We start from the raw sequence: 17,776 nt of genomic DNA, 5'->3' as shown, positions 1-17,776 counted from the left end.
ATATTGAAAACGAATTATTATTAAAATGTTTTTAATATTAATGTTATAAAATGCTACTAATAATGTTATTAATAGCAAATATATTAATATAAAAATGAATTGTTACATAGAATAATATTATTACATTAATAATGTATTATGTTATAATTAATGTAATATTTTTAATGTAAAAAAGTATTATTCTAACATTATTATAATTTCAACTACTAATAATATTATTAATTTTGTTTATATTAATATTATTATTGATATTATCACTATATATATATATATATATAAATAATTGTTAGTGTTAAATAATTGTTATTAATATTAAATAAGTGTCAATATTAATATTGGTAAAATTTAATATTAAAATATTAAATAATAATAATAATAAATAATAATATTCTTAACTATTACTTTACTAAAATAATGTGAAATTATTATACCTAAACATAATAAAAAAAACCTAATATTTAAACCTAAAACCTATATTTGTTATAAAACATAATATTAAAATCTAAAAATTTATATTATAAACTAATATAAAGTTATGTTATAAACCATGAAAAAATCTATTATATTATGATATTTTATATTAAATCTAAAAATATTATAATAGTTAAATATAAACACATTATATTATATTACAATTCTAAAAATCATAAACACATCCAATCTAAAAACATTATATTATATATATATCCGAAAAAATAATATATATTATAAACCTCAAACCATATTAATATATTTTTTTGTAAGTTCGATAATAATGAGGCTACATCATAGTCATGTCCAAGAATAACACTTAGATAGGGAAGGAAATTAAACCGATGACTTAATATCTAGTAGTGCCTTAATAGTGTATCGGATCATCATCTATCAAAGGCTCCATGGAAAAAACTTTATTAATATTATAAACCTAGAAGATTAGATATATTATAAATGTTATAAACCTAAAACGTTATATATGTTTTGACTTAGTTACCGGAGAACCCACAGTAAAAACCATTTTTCGTCAATGTTTCAAATCCCAATAGAGATCCATCACTTCTTGAATGTTGATAGTAGAAGAGCTAAATTGAGGGATTTAAATAGTTATGAGGAGAGTTGATTTAAGGATGAGATGAAAGTCGACTTTATTAATGATATTTATTATTATCTTTCTTATTTTTTTGTTGTAATTTTTGAATAATTTTGAATCATTATTGAAGAGTTACATTAATTTTAGGTATTAAAAATTATTATTATTAAATCCAATTATTAATATTAAATAAATACCTAATCCTTAATCTTAACTGAATACTAATCCTTAATCTTAATATAACTGAATCTTAATATTGATTAATAATAATCTTAATAATTAATATTAATAATTTTTAAAAATAGTAATTATTATTATAAATTTTTACTACCAAATGTTTATTAATAGATCTTAATTAATAATTAATGATAATTAATAATAGTTAATAGTTATTCATAATCAATAATAAATAATAGTTAATAGTTAATAATAATTAATAATAGTTAATAGTTATTAATAATTAATAATAGTTAATAATAAATATTAATGGTTATTAATAATAGTAATAATAATAATAGTTAATAATAATTAATAATAGTTTAATTAATTAAGAGATCTTAATTGATAATTAATAATAACGATTTATAATAATAATTAATGATAATAGTAATAGTTATTATCATAATTATTATTGTAAATGTTATAATTAAATACTAATTTTTAATTATTATTTACTAAATATTAAATACTAATTATTATTTAATAATACTTATTATTTAATAAATATTATTATTTATTAATAGATGTTAATCAATAATTAATAATAATAATTTATAATAATAATTAGTAATAGTTATTATCATAATTGTTATTGTAATTGTTATAATTAATTAATAATTATTATTATTATCATACTTACTAGTTTTGAAAATTATTATTAAGAGTAACAAAAATAGCAATACTACTAACTATTGGAATAGGAGAGGGATATCTACCCACTAAGTGATATACCTGAGATGTATTGGTGATCTTAATTTCTCTTATTAAGAAAAGCCAGCTTCCACTAATCTCAATGCCATTGTCTCTGTTGAGATTATGTTATAAACATTATAAACCTAAAACATTTATATATTATATAAAAACTTAAAACTTACATAGAAATAGTTACATTTGAAAATGTTATATTATAAATTGAATTAGAAATAGGCAATTTTATTGTTATATTGCAATGGGCATGTGGTTGGAAGAGACATTTAATAATATAATGTGTGTTTCCAAAGTCAAGCCTTGTTTCAAAATAGGATATGGATGTTTGACAAAGCCACGCTTCAATGAAGTGAATTTAAGTTTTGTTAATCTTCATACGTGGTCAATAAATAATGACATAGTATATTATTAATCATAATTTGGTAAAAGATTAATTTAAGCAGGGTTTATACAATTGATTTAGTTATGAAAGGATGCTACCACCATCTATTTTATCCATTAATTTAGTGGCAGCGATGAGGATATGCCAACATCTATCATTTTGAGTCATATGATTTGAATTCGTAATTAAGAAAATGATTAAAGTGCCCAATTACAATAGGGTGATGTTTATTGGCATAAATATATAAGTCATTTCTAACCCCGTAAAAATAATATCCAATTCTTTCCTTTTTCCCTCTTCTTTTTAACCTCATGTGACATGTGAAGTACCATAGATATTTCATTGTAACATTTCATCACAATAGATCTAATAAAATTATAGAAACCTATAGTATGTTTGGTTAATTTTCCTTTAGATCTTGGATTACTTAATAGCTAATTTTATCATTTAAATAAATGAAATAGTTGAAATGTGAGAAATAGAATAGAAAGAAATGCACACACACATCCACAATACACTCATGTTTTGTTATAGGAAAACCTTACGAGGGAAAACCTAACTAGAAGGTGATCCTTCTCTACTCAGTTTTCTTTGGTATGGAAACATAGAGTATAAAGGTAGAGGTAAACTCCATGGAGTTATTAGAGACTTGTGGTAAATAAGGTTGTTATAAAACCTTAAATCCATATTTTATACTCTCTAAATTGCCATTCCCAGTTGTCATATTCAGATATCTAAAAGAATACAAAAGCATAGAATGAAAGCCCTAGTCATCTTAGTAGCCTGATATTTAATATAGCCCAATAGCTAACTAGGAGTAAGAGTTCATTCCCTCAACATCAACTAGAGATAAGACTTTGGACCTTCTAAAGTATTCTTTAAAGTTTTCACATGCCTAGCCCCGTATTCAACAATAATGGGGCCTAACATGGCATCCTCTCATACCATGGTAGTCAACGTGGAATCTCAAATTCTGACGGACATACATTTTGCACACTAGATATGTTTGACATGGTTCTTGCAATATTAGAAGAGTATTTGTGTAGAATAAAACAATAGGGTTTGGCTAAAGTGATATTTTTTTCCTAAAATTAATCATTTAATGCTTCAAAATAGCTCTAAAAGATTTGAGACCCAATTATCTTAAGTAGAATTTGTCATTAAAATGACTTTTTAAAATAATTCCTCCAATTTTTCCACTTTGAAAACATTGAGATAACTGAAAAAATAATGCTACTTCCTTAAAAAACAATACACAATGTCCAAGCACAATCTACAAATGAAAAATTGTGAAGAGAAGATCGACTCAATTCTTTATTGGAAGTAAACGTGTCAATTTAACCAATCTATTTCACTATCCAAAAGAGATAAATCTATTTCATTTTTTTTAACCTCATTCCACATCCTTAAATAAGGAATGAAATATCAAGAAAAAAATAGATAATCAATTCTTTATCAAAACTAGAGACCCTTATTTCACAAATATACGTCACTCTTCAAAAGAGATAACAGATATAAATCCCTTCACAACATATTAGCTTTTACTTTATCCTTTGGAATGTCGTTGGGTTCTCCACGTGGGATAGGAATGAGTATCTATATTTAACCCCCAATGAAGAATTTGTTCATGCATAGGGATGAGTATCATGTAAATGTCCAAGAATATTATGATAAACATAGGTGAATAACAATAAAGACAAGTAAATACCAATCAATATTGAAAATATAATAATTCAGCAATAATACATGACACTTAGTGACGACACACTCACTTACATATTTATAGACGTATTCATTGTACTCTATCATTGTATTTTATGAACCTCTCATAGATTCTTTTTTAGTATACTAATTTTATCCGCGTGGATATCTTTATATTTTTCGAAATATTTTGGATATTCAATATATGAAATAGATAAGATCATTATATTTGGTATTAGATCCAATTCTAATTCTATCCTTTGGCCACACATCTTATTAGACTTATTTCGACCTAGATTTTGGTCCCCTTCTATTTTTTTAGACGCTTTTTTATTTTTATTTTTGACCATAGCTTTAGCTTGGTGTATCATCCCTTAAATTTCCATAGAAGAAAAAGGTAAAGTCGCTAAAACAAAGTTGAAACATAGAAATATTGTTACTGTCATTGAACTCTTACTACCATTTCTATATAAGAATTGATTCAAAAGCACTAGTTATTTTAATTGTAGAAACAAATAACTAATTCAAAAGATAGTTAATAGAGCCCTGAAAAGAATTCTTGTATAACTACAACATTGAAATCAAACATGTGATGTAAATCCCCAAAATAATTATACTATATACAGTGAAAAAAGGCTTTTGGAAACAATGACCGTTGATGTGAATCATATCAAGTAGTAATTGAATAAAAAAATATTAAGTCACATTAATATATTATAATAATAATTGCACTGAGAGGAATATTATACTCTCCAAGAAATGTGTAATATTTATCATGTTCAATTTTGAGTTGACTTGTATTCCTAAAAAAAATCACTAAATAAAATAATAATGTTAGCTATAGTTTAAAAAAATAAAAATAGACATATTTACTTAGTTTTATTCATATAATTATAATGGATAGAGTTGTGGAATTCCATGCATGTTGAAAATATAGTTGAAATATATTTAAAATTTATATATTATTAACAAAAAAAATATTATAATGTATACCATAAATAAAAAAATCATTATACATATTAAGTAATACAAGTTTATATCAAAATCACATAAATAAAGATCCATAAAGTAATTGAAAAGAAAAAATATCTTAGATTTTTAATTTTTAGTTTAGGGGAAATGTGTAATTTGATTATTTTTTTAAAATATTTCAATGTGACTCTTAAATAAAATATTTGAGTATCCATGTTATTAATATATTTCAGTGAGTTCTTAATATGGACTTGATATATGCCATATATAGCATTTAAAAAATCTTAATTTAGGCACATACACAAAGATCTTATTTTAGGATATACGCCTTTTATATTTTAGTATAAGAAATTTGTATTTGAAAATATTAACAACAAGATGTGTAGATACTCTTATGTACATACTCTTATGTGATTCATAATCATATATCAAGTTTCTTCCAGATCAATCACATAAAATTTTTAAGGTCAATGCATTTTGAACCACTTACTATAATTCATCACGATGCCAGAGATATACCAAAGTAAGCGGTTCGAAACACAGACCTTAAAAACTTTATATAATTTATCTGGAAGAGACTTGATATAAGATGTGGACAATATTATGAAAGATATGTATATTTATACTTATGTTAATAATAAAATAATAGTTTAATATATATATTGAGAAAGAAAAATATAAACAAAATCATTTTAATGCTCATATTAAGTAAAGTATTTCAATGTTAAATATGTATATATTATATAATGCAATTCAAAACAAAAAACAAAAAATTATTATAATTAAAATATCTTTGGTTTGTTTTAAAGTGAAAGAAGTGTGTACTTTTTTTCCATATTCAAAATGTAAGAAATAAATAAATAAATAAATATATATATATATATTATTTTATTTTATTTTATTTTATAACTTATTTTATAACTTTATTGGTTAAAAAGATAAATGTGATACCTCTTAATACATAATAAATATATAATAAGTTAATATAATACAACGAAATTCATATAGAGTTGTGTTGACCTTTATGTAATATATCCATATATCCAGCACGTGAAAGTATATTTCCAGCGCATCACGATTGATATAAAGGCAGTGTCATTCTCCATCCAAACATAACTTTCATGACATTTATTCCCACAATAAAACAACAGAATCATTGAAGCTATTTGCATTAGTTCATAGCAGGTAGCCTGTCACGCCTCTACACTGGCGGTAGTCTTCCAACTGCACTATAGCGAGGTGTGGCACTACCAACCGTTTTCTTTTCACCAATACTTACGATTGTAGACTACGCCTAACAATCCATACTTAGTTTATTTTTCGTTACCAAGTATTATTTTTATCCTTTATACAAGTGAAAGCCCATAACATTCACATAACAACGTTATACAAGAAAAATGCACAACAGTATAAAGGGAGGGGCAACTCCCTGCAATATGAGTCTACCCGAATATCAATATATATAAAATTTTCCACTTTACAAAGTATAGGCTAAGTCCTTGGGAAACCCCAAATTTATACGTAGCCAAATTTCCAACTTCGGCAAACTTGGTTGCCCAGCTCATCGGCACCTCCACACGGTCGCCGCACGACTCACCAACCCTTCATTCACCTTGTTGCACGTCTTCACCAGCTCGCTCTTCGTTTGGTTCGCAAACGCCCAAACTGTGTATACCCGCCCACACGCAGTCCCACTTGTCAACCCTTGGCAAACGTCCAAATTGTGTGAAACAGCATGTAGTACCCCCTGCCCAACTCTACGACCTCCGGTTCCAACCTTCGTCTCCACCGTTCCATCGTGCACGGTGCGCCCTCACCCGACCGCCAGTCCGCACGCCCTCACCGTGTCGACCAACTCACCTTCATGCATGGCGCGCCCTACTCGGGTCACCTGTTCAGCACTTCGGTTCGTTCGTTCAGCGGACGCCCTACCCGGTCGCCCTGTCGTGTACACCCGCCCGGACGCCCAACTCGGGTCGCCCATCATGCAGCCCTGCACGGACGCCCAACTCGGGTCGCCCATCGTGCAGCCTGCACAGGCACCCACCCGGGTCGCCCGTCGTGCAGCCCTGCATGGCGGCTCGCCCAACTTCGCACTTCTCGCTCCACCTTCGCCCTGCGCCCAAGTGTCTTCATTGAGTGTGATCAAACGTTCGATGTCCAAATGAACTCCACGCCATGTTTGTTTATACGAGTGGCAAGGCGAGGTCTTGGCTGCCCAGCCGACCTACCCATGCCCTCATCTCCATCGCAAACATGAGTCGGCCTTTCCTTCAAACGCCCTCAACCATGGTCGGCTTGCCTTCGTTTGTTGGTCGGCCCGTGGGTGCTCCTCCACGCTCCCACATATATATATAACTGTCGCTCTCCTTCATTTGTGCTCGCACAACCTTCGCACGTTAAGTCTGAACGCACATTAAATTATTGTTTTTTAAAATATATTATAAGAAGCGTTTATATATATATATTTCATCATTGGTGAAAGAGTAAAAAAGCGTTTGACCATGACATATCATTCATAATCATCCAAAGCGTACATAACATTCACATACTTTACAAAACCAATAAATAATAATTAATGGTAGAAGTTTAGTATTTAGTCTGAAAAGTGAATACAACTTAAAGGAAGTCGATTCTGCTTCACAAGTTTAGGATTGAGTGGGAAGAGGAATATATCAGGGTAGTGAGTTCTAATGCCATCTACACTATAAAAGTATAAGAGCATGTAGTAAATAATCCTTTAAGTTACAATATGTCCCAATTCAAAGTTAGAAGAAAAAATATTATAAATAATTGAAGGACTATTTAATTATGGTTATTTATGGGAATTGGGAAGGTAATATTATATTAATATTTATTATAAAATCCATTTCGAAGTTATATAAAAAAAATTAAAAAATTAAAAGAGATGAATTTCTAAAAGTTGTTTTTGTTTTTTTTTTTCATATGCGAATTGTGAAAGTTATATATATATAGAATTAGATGTGATGAATTTAATAATATAAAATTTATTATTGAGTAATATATCAATTTAATTAGAGCGGTTGGGCTAAGATTTAGTTATGGTTGAATAGAGGATTTTTGGAGTTACACCCATCATGCTAGAAGTAGAGGTTGGTGGTTTGGTGTTCATTATGACAGATAGAGTTGAGATTAATGTGTAATCTTTGCTATAAGAAATCTGATAATGCATGCAGTTTGAAGAAATGTGTATCGATATGATCCTGCAACAACTGTGACTTTCAACGTACTATTAAGTGGATAGATTCATTGCAAAGTGTATCATTATTAGAGTGTGACTATGTTGTGGAGCTTTCCATGATCTATCATATCATTTTTGGAGCATGGAGCTTGTTGTGGTGACATTTGAGCCTCTAGTGTAGAGTCTGAACCTTTATCAAAGTCAAATGTTGAGTCGTGCTGAAATAAAATGATATGTATTGTAAATCAAACACTCGTAGTCACTCCTTCCAGACTTGCAAAGATTTGTTGTGGCTATCCATGCAGATGAATAGTCGAAGTGTCACAGTTTGAAGAGAGATAAGTATCTATGCTATTCGTCTTGAAAGAAAATATTGCATAAAATATTTTGAAATTATCCATGAATATTTTGCATAAAAAAATGCATAGGAATATCGTTTGCATAAAAATATTAACCATGTTATTTTCTTGGAAGAACTTCATAGTAAAAGATAAATTAACTATGCTAATCTTTTAGAAAAGAATGTGTATGAATCTCTTGCATAAAATATAAGTAACCATGTTATTTCTTGAAAGATTACATATGAATTCTTGTGCATGAGATGATAAGAGTCAAGGTTATTTTCTTGAAAGCTTGCATATGAATAATCTGCATACAAAGATAATAAATCATTTTAGTTTTCTTGAAAAGATAATGTGTTTGTATACAAAGAAGTAATGGCTATTTTGTTAGATTTCTCGAGAAAGAATATGTGTTCATATGTAGAAGAATAATAGACGTTGTGTTAAATTCCTTTTGGAAAAAGAATATGTGTTTAAATGCATCAAGATAACAATTGTTAGGTTATTTATTTTGGAAAAAGAATATGAATTTACATGCACAAAGATCATATCTAATGTACTAGTTTCCTTTAAAAATATGGGTAGTTGTGCTGATTCTTTTGGAAAGTAATGTGTCTTGTGCAAAAAAATAATAGTTAGTGTGGTGTTTATCTTTAGAAATATTTCCCTCTTCTAGTGTTAAGAGATGGTGATACTGAAAAATATTTTTTTACATATTATCGTGTAAGTAGAAGTAGAATGTAAGTATTTATATTTCTCATGATACATATGAAATAGGGATAAATGAGCATACCTTGGTAATTTTTCTGTTTTACTTTATGCATGTGAGATTTGGATGGACAAACATGTGGCATACCATACCCATGTAAATATAAATAGAGATGATTTGTTAGTTATGTGATTTTAATTAATGCATGTGCGATGTCAATAAAAGAGGCCTGTCTCGATAGTTTGTATGTCTTTTACTTATGCACATGAAAAAACGTTTGAAGCATAATTAGTAAAGATTTATTAGTTGGTTTTATGAATGTTTGTCAGAGGTGTTGATGGTAGTAATTGAAGGGGATGATAGTGAGTTATTCGAAGGATGTATTATATTTGACATTATGGCAGGCAATGAACTAATGGTCCATGTAGATTAAGGGATTATCAATAGCAAGATAATCCAATGAAGGGAACAACTAGGCCACAAAGACACAGTGTTCGAGGAATTGTGGGGTAAACAATATCTTGATTAATAAAATGGTCTTTGAGTTGGTTATGTTTAAATTTAAAATGATATTTCTTTGTAATATTTTTAACAATGGGAAAGGGATGGACTCCCTTGCAGCCATTGAGTCAGAGGTGAACACCCTCATGAAACGTTTAATAAAATAAATATTTGTTGGTTTTTCCCTTCAGGGTTTCTATGGTATATCAGTGTCCGCTTATGATAATTCCAATTTGATGATATTGATGATGTGGTACATTTTCATAACATTAGATAATCATCTTGTGTTTCAAATTAGGCTTGGTTAATTATTCAATGCAAGGAAATAAAAGATATGGTTGATTGTAGGATGTTAACAAATGGAAATAATGACTATTCATTTACACAATCCATCACGTTGTTTCTACAATTACTTAATTTTATTATAGTAAATTTATCTAATGATTAGTTATGGAATATGGAGTAAGTCATTGAGAATATTACAAGCTAGTAAATCGAGTAAAAAAAAATAATCCTATATATTTTCACATGACTTTTACCGAGTGATGTTACAAGTGGTATGAGAGCAAAAGGTTGCAACATTGGTGCCTTTTGGGTTCTCTAAGGACAAGGAATAGAGGTATTATGCTATTTGAATAACTTTAGGTATACACTAACGAAAATTACATTGCAATGTATTTACTAGACTACATTTGATATGAGATGCATGATGGTGTTAATAACCGTATTAAAGAATGATAAGTGTAATTATTGTTTTCAAGAATAACTATGCTCATGAAATTTGGGTATTTATGTGGGTAAAAGACAATAAGAAATTAGTTCCATTTTTTTAGCTAAATCATGAACAATTTTGAATACTCACACTATAATTAGTGATAGTGTGGATTAACTACCAACCTTTACATGCATACTCTTATAATAATGTTTAATGGTGCATTTAAAGAAAAATGATTAGAGTTACAATGCATTTCTTATAAGAAAAGAATGAATGCATGTATTTTTTTGTGTGATAGTGAAGGAATGTACAAAGGTGGCGTTGTCCTTGAAGAGGACAATATAATGTTTTAAAGACATTGAAATAACCCCTTTGAATGTTAAAGATAAATAATGAGTCAAGTGGTAGGTCTTGACTGTAATGACTAATTGTCGATTGAGTCTTGTCATGGATTTTGATTGAGTTATGATGGTTGGTAGCATAGATTATTTCGTATATTTCCCTACGTCCATGAGTTTGTATCGCATGATATCGTTGTTGGTAGTTTCAATTTTAATATTGTAGGCGATCAATTGAAAAACTATACTAGAATATGCACCATTTAGTTCTTAAATGAAGATTATTGTTAAAGTGGTAATCAATGTGGCCATGGTATATTATTCTAATGGTGACAATAAGCTATTTGAATTTGGGTCTAATTGGCTTCTAAATTGTTAGAATAATTTTTATTGAAACTCAAGTACTAATGTTGAATTAGTGCTCTTGTTTGAGTAAAATATTTGTATAAGGCTTTTATTCGTATGCAAGAAAACTATGATGACTGCGGAAGTAGATATTTATTTAACAATGCATGTGCATGAAAGTAAATTTTTGGATGTTGCAAAGAACTTATATCATGATAACAATAGTGCCTTTAAAGTAATTGATTTAATAGAAATACATTGTTATGTAAATAATAAAAATAGAAAATGGAAAAGGGTTATGGCTTTGCATATGATCATACATAAATGATAATTAGTAGGAAGTGATAGCCAAGATTATTTGATAGTTTAATAATGTACTGAAATGCATGAGATGAAATAGAATATGTATGATATACCAAATTAATCATAAAACTAGTAGTAATCAGATGTTGTTGATTATATTGTTTGTTCAAACTTCATAGCTCTACAAGTTCATTATTTAATGATGATGTTATCCTGTATGTATCATACATATAACAAATGTGTTAATTCCATCCTTTAGAAATTCATCTAGTGCATGTGAATAATGTGCTGACATTAAATATTAAACCTAATCAGTTAAGTTCATAATGTTGTGGAAATGTGGTGTCTTCATTGTTATTGCTAAAAAAAAATTGGATGGCATTTTCAATTTGTTAGCATTACAAATTTGTTTAACCAAGAAAATTCTGTGTGATTGACTTGAATTTAGTAATGTTGCATAATGACTGTTGATTACATACACATGCGTAAATGAAACAACATTTTTCATTAATTAGAACCATGGGAATGTCAATGATTAAGATCTTATTCCCTTAATTGTTGTTTTCGAAAACAACTTCATGGAAACTTTGTTTTAATTTTCTTATATATAGTCTAGAAAAGGTATTCTAATTCTCTATGCTTACTCCTAATGCATGAAAATGGTTTACAAAAAAGAAACAAGACCAACACCTTTATATATTGTCAAAATATTGAGAACATTGATGAATATGTAAAGTAAAATTGTCAAGATATTTTGTAAATAACAATACTTTGTAGAAGGTATGGTTTTATCAAAATAATTTTTGACTAATGTTACTAGTATGCTTAAGCATGGGTAGATTAATGGAAACATAATAACATCACTAAAACTCATATAACACGGAATATAAGAACTAATTAAAGTTAAAATGTTGGAATGTGATTTGTAAATGCTAATGCAAGTGTTAAGGTATATTGTTTACCATTATGATATGAAATATTTGTGCATACAAGATATAATATTTTTTTTCTAAATTGCATGTTGATGATTATGTGGGAAATTTTAAAATGAACACCACTTGTATAACATGAAATTTCAGTCATGATTTCCTATCAAATTTACTTTTACAAACTTTGGGACCTCTGATTAGGTTCAAGTATGAATACATAATGTACATAAATGTTCCTTCTGCTTTAATGTTAATGTGCATATGGTCAGTTATGTAAATCACAGTCGGAAAAGGTGCTAAAAAGAATTTCAAATCCCAGCCAGTTATAGGATAGTTGGGAAAGGCACAAGAAGGGCCATGAGTAGAGCCAATTGCCTGCCCATATTTCCTCTCTCTCGGGATATATGATCTCGGTAAGGGAAAAAAGTTTTCCAAAAAGGTGAGAGGGGAAAAGCTTGAGGCAACACTGTTGGATTTGAAGCTTGTTAGAGGAGGCGTAAAATAGTTAATTGTTGAGCTAAAATTCCTCAAGGTAGGACACTGTTAGTGGAATAAGAAGGGCGCTCCTAAGAGGAATCCTCTGCTAGACCAAGTGTGGTCATTGTCAAGGAATTGTCGTGGATGTGAAATTGGCTCAATTTGGGTAGTGGAAACCAGTTCCCATTGGTTTGGAGGAGAACTCTTTTTCCCACTGTGGTTTTCATGGTAAACCAAGTTGACTGACAATATAAGTGATGCGTTAAAATTATTTTTTTTTATGATTGTGTAATAATTTTCAGTACATCCTGATAGAAAGGAGCCTGGGGCTTGAGAAGGAACTACTAGAAGTGTACTCCCTCTATTGTATTACAAGTCTTCTGGATGTCTTTGGCATGGGCTAAGACACTATGCACTTTGTGAGGTTATGAAAACTTTGATCATTTCGATGGTCAAAGATTTATGTATTATTTGAGTACTTGTGGAGTGCGCTGGACTCGGAGGCTATTAAACCACGCAAGGTGCTTCTTGGTGGGATGATAAACCACTCATAGAGTGCTTTCCACAACTGATAAAACACTCATAGAGTGCTTGCCACAACTGATAAACCACTTGTAATTATAATTATTGTGTGAAGTGGCTATTATTTCCAAGAGTATTGACAAGTAATAATAAGTTGGTATAGAGAATTTGTTTTGTATTTATGAAATTGAATAATGGCTAAATGATTGAAAGTAAAATTTGAATACTTTCATACTTGTACAAGTTAATGATTATTGATAAAACATTATTAATGTTACTTTTTAGTATTTCCTGGAAATAAAATCCTTCATTTTGAAGGGGAAGGATACCTTTTTGGTTATTCTCAAATAGATGTCATGATCAAAAGATGATATAAAAATAATATTGCGAGATATAAAAAAAATATAAATGGAAATACAAAGTTCCAATAGGAAATAAAGACTGAGAAAATATATAATAATGAAAAAATAAAGAAGAGATGAACATCGAGGATGGTGCTATCATTAAGCAGGAGAGGGGGGGATATTTAATATCTTTATTCCTAGAATTAGACATCATGGATTTAATAATATAAAATTTATTATTGAATAATATGTAAATTTAATTCAACCGGTTCAACAAATATTTAGTTAGGGTTGAACATTTTTTTAGAGCTACATGCATCATACTACGGGTAGATATTGGTGCTACAATGTCCATTATGATAGGCAGAGATGAGATTAATGGGTAACCTTTTCGATGTGAGATATGGAAACATATGCGAGTTGAAGAAATGTGTATTTATGTGATCATGCAATGATTGTGACCAACAACGTACCATTGAGTGGATAGATTCATTGCAAGAGCATATCATTATTGGAGTGTGACCATGGCATGGAGCCTCCCATGATCTATCATATCATTACTGGAGCGTGGAGCTTTTTGTGGTGACATTTGATACTGTAGTGTAGAGTATGAAGTTGTATCAAAGCCAAATGTTGGAGTCATGTTAAAATAAGATTATATGAATTATAAATCAAGCGTTGGTGGTCATTCCTTACATACTTGGAGATATTTTTTGTGTCTATACATGCAGATGAATAATTGAAGTGTTGTAGTTTGAAGAGAGATAAGTAAACATGCTATTCTTCTTGAAAGAAAACATTGCATATGTATATTTTGAAAGTATCCATGAATCATTTGCATAAAAATAATGTATATGAATATCATTTTCATAAAACTATTAGACAACTATTTTCTTGGAAAGACTGCATGGTAAAATATTAATTAATTATGCTAATCTTTTGGCAAAGAATGCATATGAATCTTTCACATAAAATCTAAGTAACCATGTTATTTCTTGAAATATTACATGTGAATTCTTATGGATGAGATGATAAGATTCGAGTTTATTTTGTTGAAAATTGCATATGAATCATGTGCATACAGAGATAAGAACCATATTACTCTTCTTGAAAATATTATGTGTTTTTATACAAAGAAGTAATTTTTAATGTGTTATATTTCTTGAGAAAGAATATGTGTTCATATGCTAAAGAATAATAGTTGTTGTGCTAGATTCCTTTTGGAAAAGGAATATGTGTTTACGTTCATCAAGATAACAACTTTTAGGCTAATTTCTTTTAGAAAAAGAATATGAATTTAAATGCAGAAAGATCATAGCCAATATGCTAGTATCCTTTAAAAATACGGGTAGTTACGATGTTTGTTATTTTTGAAAAATGTGTCATATGAAAATAACTAATAGTTAGGGTGGTGTTTATATCTGGAAGGATTTCCCTCTTCTTGTGCGAAGAGATGGTGATAACCAGGGATATGATTTTAAATATTACAGTGTTCTTTTGAGTAGAAGAAGAATTTAACTATTTCTCTTTCTCATGATACATGTGAAGTAGGGATAAATGAGCATACCTTGGTAATATTTATGTATTTTAGTTTATGCATGTGAGGTTTGGATGGACAAACATGTTTTATAACCGTACACATGCAAAGATAAACATACATTTTTTCATAGTTATATGCTTTTAATTAATGCATGTGCGATGTCAATAAAAGAGGCATGTCTCGATAGTTTGTATGCATTTTACTTATGCACATGAAAATATGTTTGAAGCATAATTAGTAAATATTTATTATCTGGTTTGATGAATATTTTATATAATCATGATGTCAGAGTTGTTGATGGCAGCAATTGCAGGGGAGGATTGTGACTTATTCGAAGGATGAATTATATTTGAGATTATCTTAGGCAATGAACTAATGGACTATGCATATTGAGGGATTGTGAATAGGAGGATAATCCACTACAGGGAACAACCAAGCCACAAATCACAATGTTCGAGGATCATGTCCCTGAAAATCTTACAAAAGCATTGTTTCACAAAGGATTGAATTAGATGGCCATATCCTTTTATAGTTTTAAAATTCAATTAACTGCTTAGAAATTATTATTTTCTCATATTGTCAACCAAGATAACATTAAAATATATATAATTCTCAAAATACATTCCAAGGCAGGTGCCAATACATAAAATCTTTCCCATAAATAATATTTTAAGGACAAATCAATTTTAAATCGGAACGAAATGTAATAAACATAAATACAAAAAAGAAAATACAAATAAATAGCAATTAATAATAAAATGACATGCCTAAACAAAAAAAATGACTCTTATTGAAAAGGAACTGACTTAGGTATTTATATGGGGCCTTAAATTGTCTTGTATGAATCTCTCATACATTTTTTAATATATTATTTTAGTCACGTGGATTTCTTTGTATTGTTTCAAATACTTTGGATATTTAATTTATGAACTAGATAGGTTCATCACAATAGTAATAAATCTGACATTAAATTCTCATAATACAAGACCTAAATCCATCTGCATTTAATAATCATTTTGTGCGAAATCACTTTATTAAATTAAATATTAATGGAAAGTCAAAGTTAGACTTTTTTACCATAGCTCTCCCAAAGTTTGCTCTTTTGTAACTACACAATGCACCACCAATATCCTCCAATATTAAGATATTCCAAAAGTGTAAAGTAAAATTGGGAAAAGGGACCCAAAATGGAATTTGAGTTATAGTCTTAGATTTTAGATCAAATTCTAGGAATCAAGAAATCTTCCACTTCCCCAAAACCTGGGACTCCCCTCTAAAACTTTCTTATAATCAACATGATTAAGAAATAAACTATAAAATAACCACTTTTACAAACAGATATATGACAATCATTTATCAAAGTTGATTGGGTCCACTTAGAAATTTAATAAAGGCAGATAATATCCATTAAATTTTTATAGAACAAAAAATGCCTCATAGTCGTGATCAAGATGATTGACCTAGTGTTCTTATCTCCACCAATTGTACATCGTCCACTTGATCTACAATTTAGGAAACCTACAAAGAATATGAAGTAGTTAAAGTGGACGATTTTTTATTTTTGACTACATCTTTAAATGACATAGTTTCGAAGTTCAAGAGACAACAAAACCCACTTCTTCTCCTCACAATTTTATGACATCGAAGATTAAGCTATAGTCAACGTTGGGTAGTAAGCCACAACGAACATGAGACTTCTAAATACCACAAGAGCTCGTGTTAACCATTTTTTCCTTAAATATAACATAAATTTAGTTGAATGCACCCACACAAGCAAATTATTTATGTTGAAATTTTTGAAAATCGGTTGAAAGGTATCCTTGACAATTATAGTTTCAACAAATTATTGGCATGAAAGTAATCCATCAGGCACTTGACTATCAAGTATTTCTTCAATCACTTAGCATGAAAATATTTCATCAAACATGTAATGTGTTTAATTTGGATCATACAAAATTCTATATGTATTCTTATACAGGTGTTCAAGGATATTTATGGTGTTTTGAATAGTAGTGCCCATGATCAATAAACCCATCAATAGACTCGTGACTCTGGTGCCATATCCCATTCATAGTCTCTATCTCTTAATGATTGCATGCCAAGATATGGCATTACCAACTAAAATGTTGGAATATTTTAACAGTGTTTGGGTCTAGGCAACTTCTTGCGTGTGTTCCTCCTAATTCATGGAAACCCAATAGAAAATTCTATATGAATTATCCAGAAAACACCAAAACTTCACAATAATAAAGTTATTATCTTACAAATCATTATAGACATTATTGAACCCAATAACATAGGCTTCTTCCACTTCTTACGAAACCTAGAAATGATTATAACCACATTTGAAGATATTCCATATTGTTTAGATGTCACAAGATGGAAATAACTAAAATCGACACATTATCCTTTAAGGTCCGAAGTTAAAACTCTTATCATTGAGCTGAGAGGCGTTTGCGTAG

The sequence above is a fragment of the Pinus tabuliformis genome, chromosome 3_1 (assembly GCF_031772625.1).
Source record: "Pinus tabuliformis cultivar Carrire ecotype Pingquan chromosome 3_1, CPIR1, whole genome shotgun sequence".
NCBI lineage: Eukaryota > Viridiplantae > Streptophyta > Pinopsida > Pinales > Pinaceae > Pinus > Pinus tabuliformis.
Note: the sequence above shows the minus strand (reverse complement) of the source record.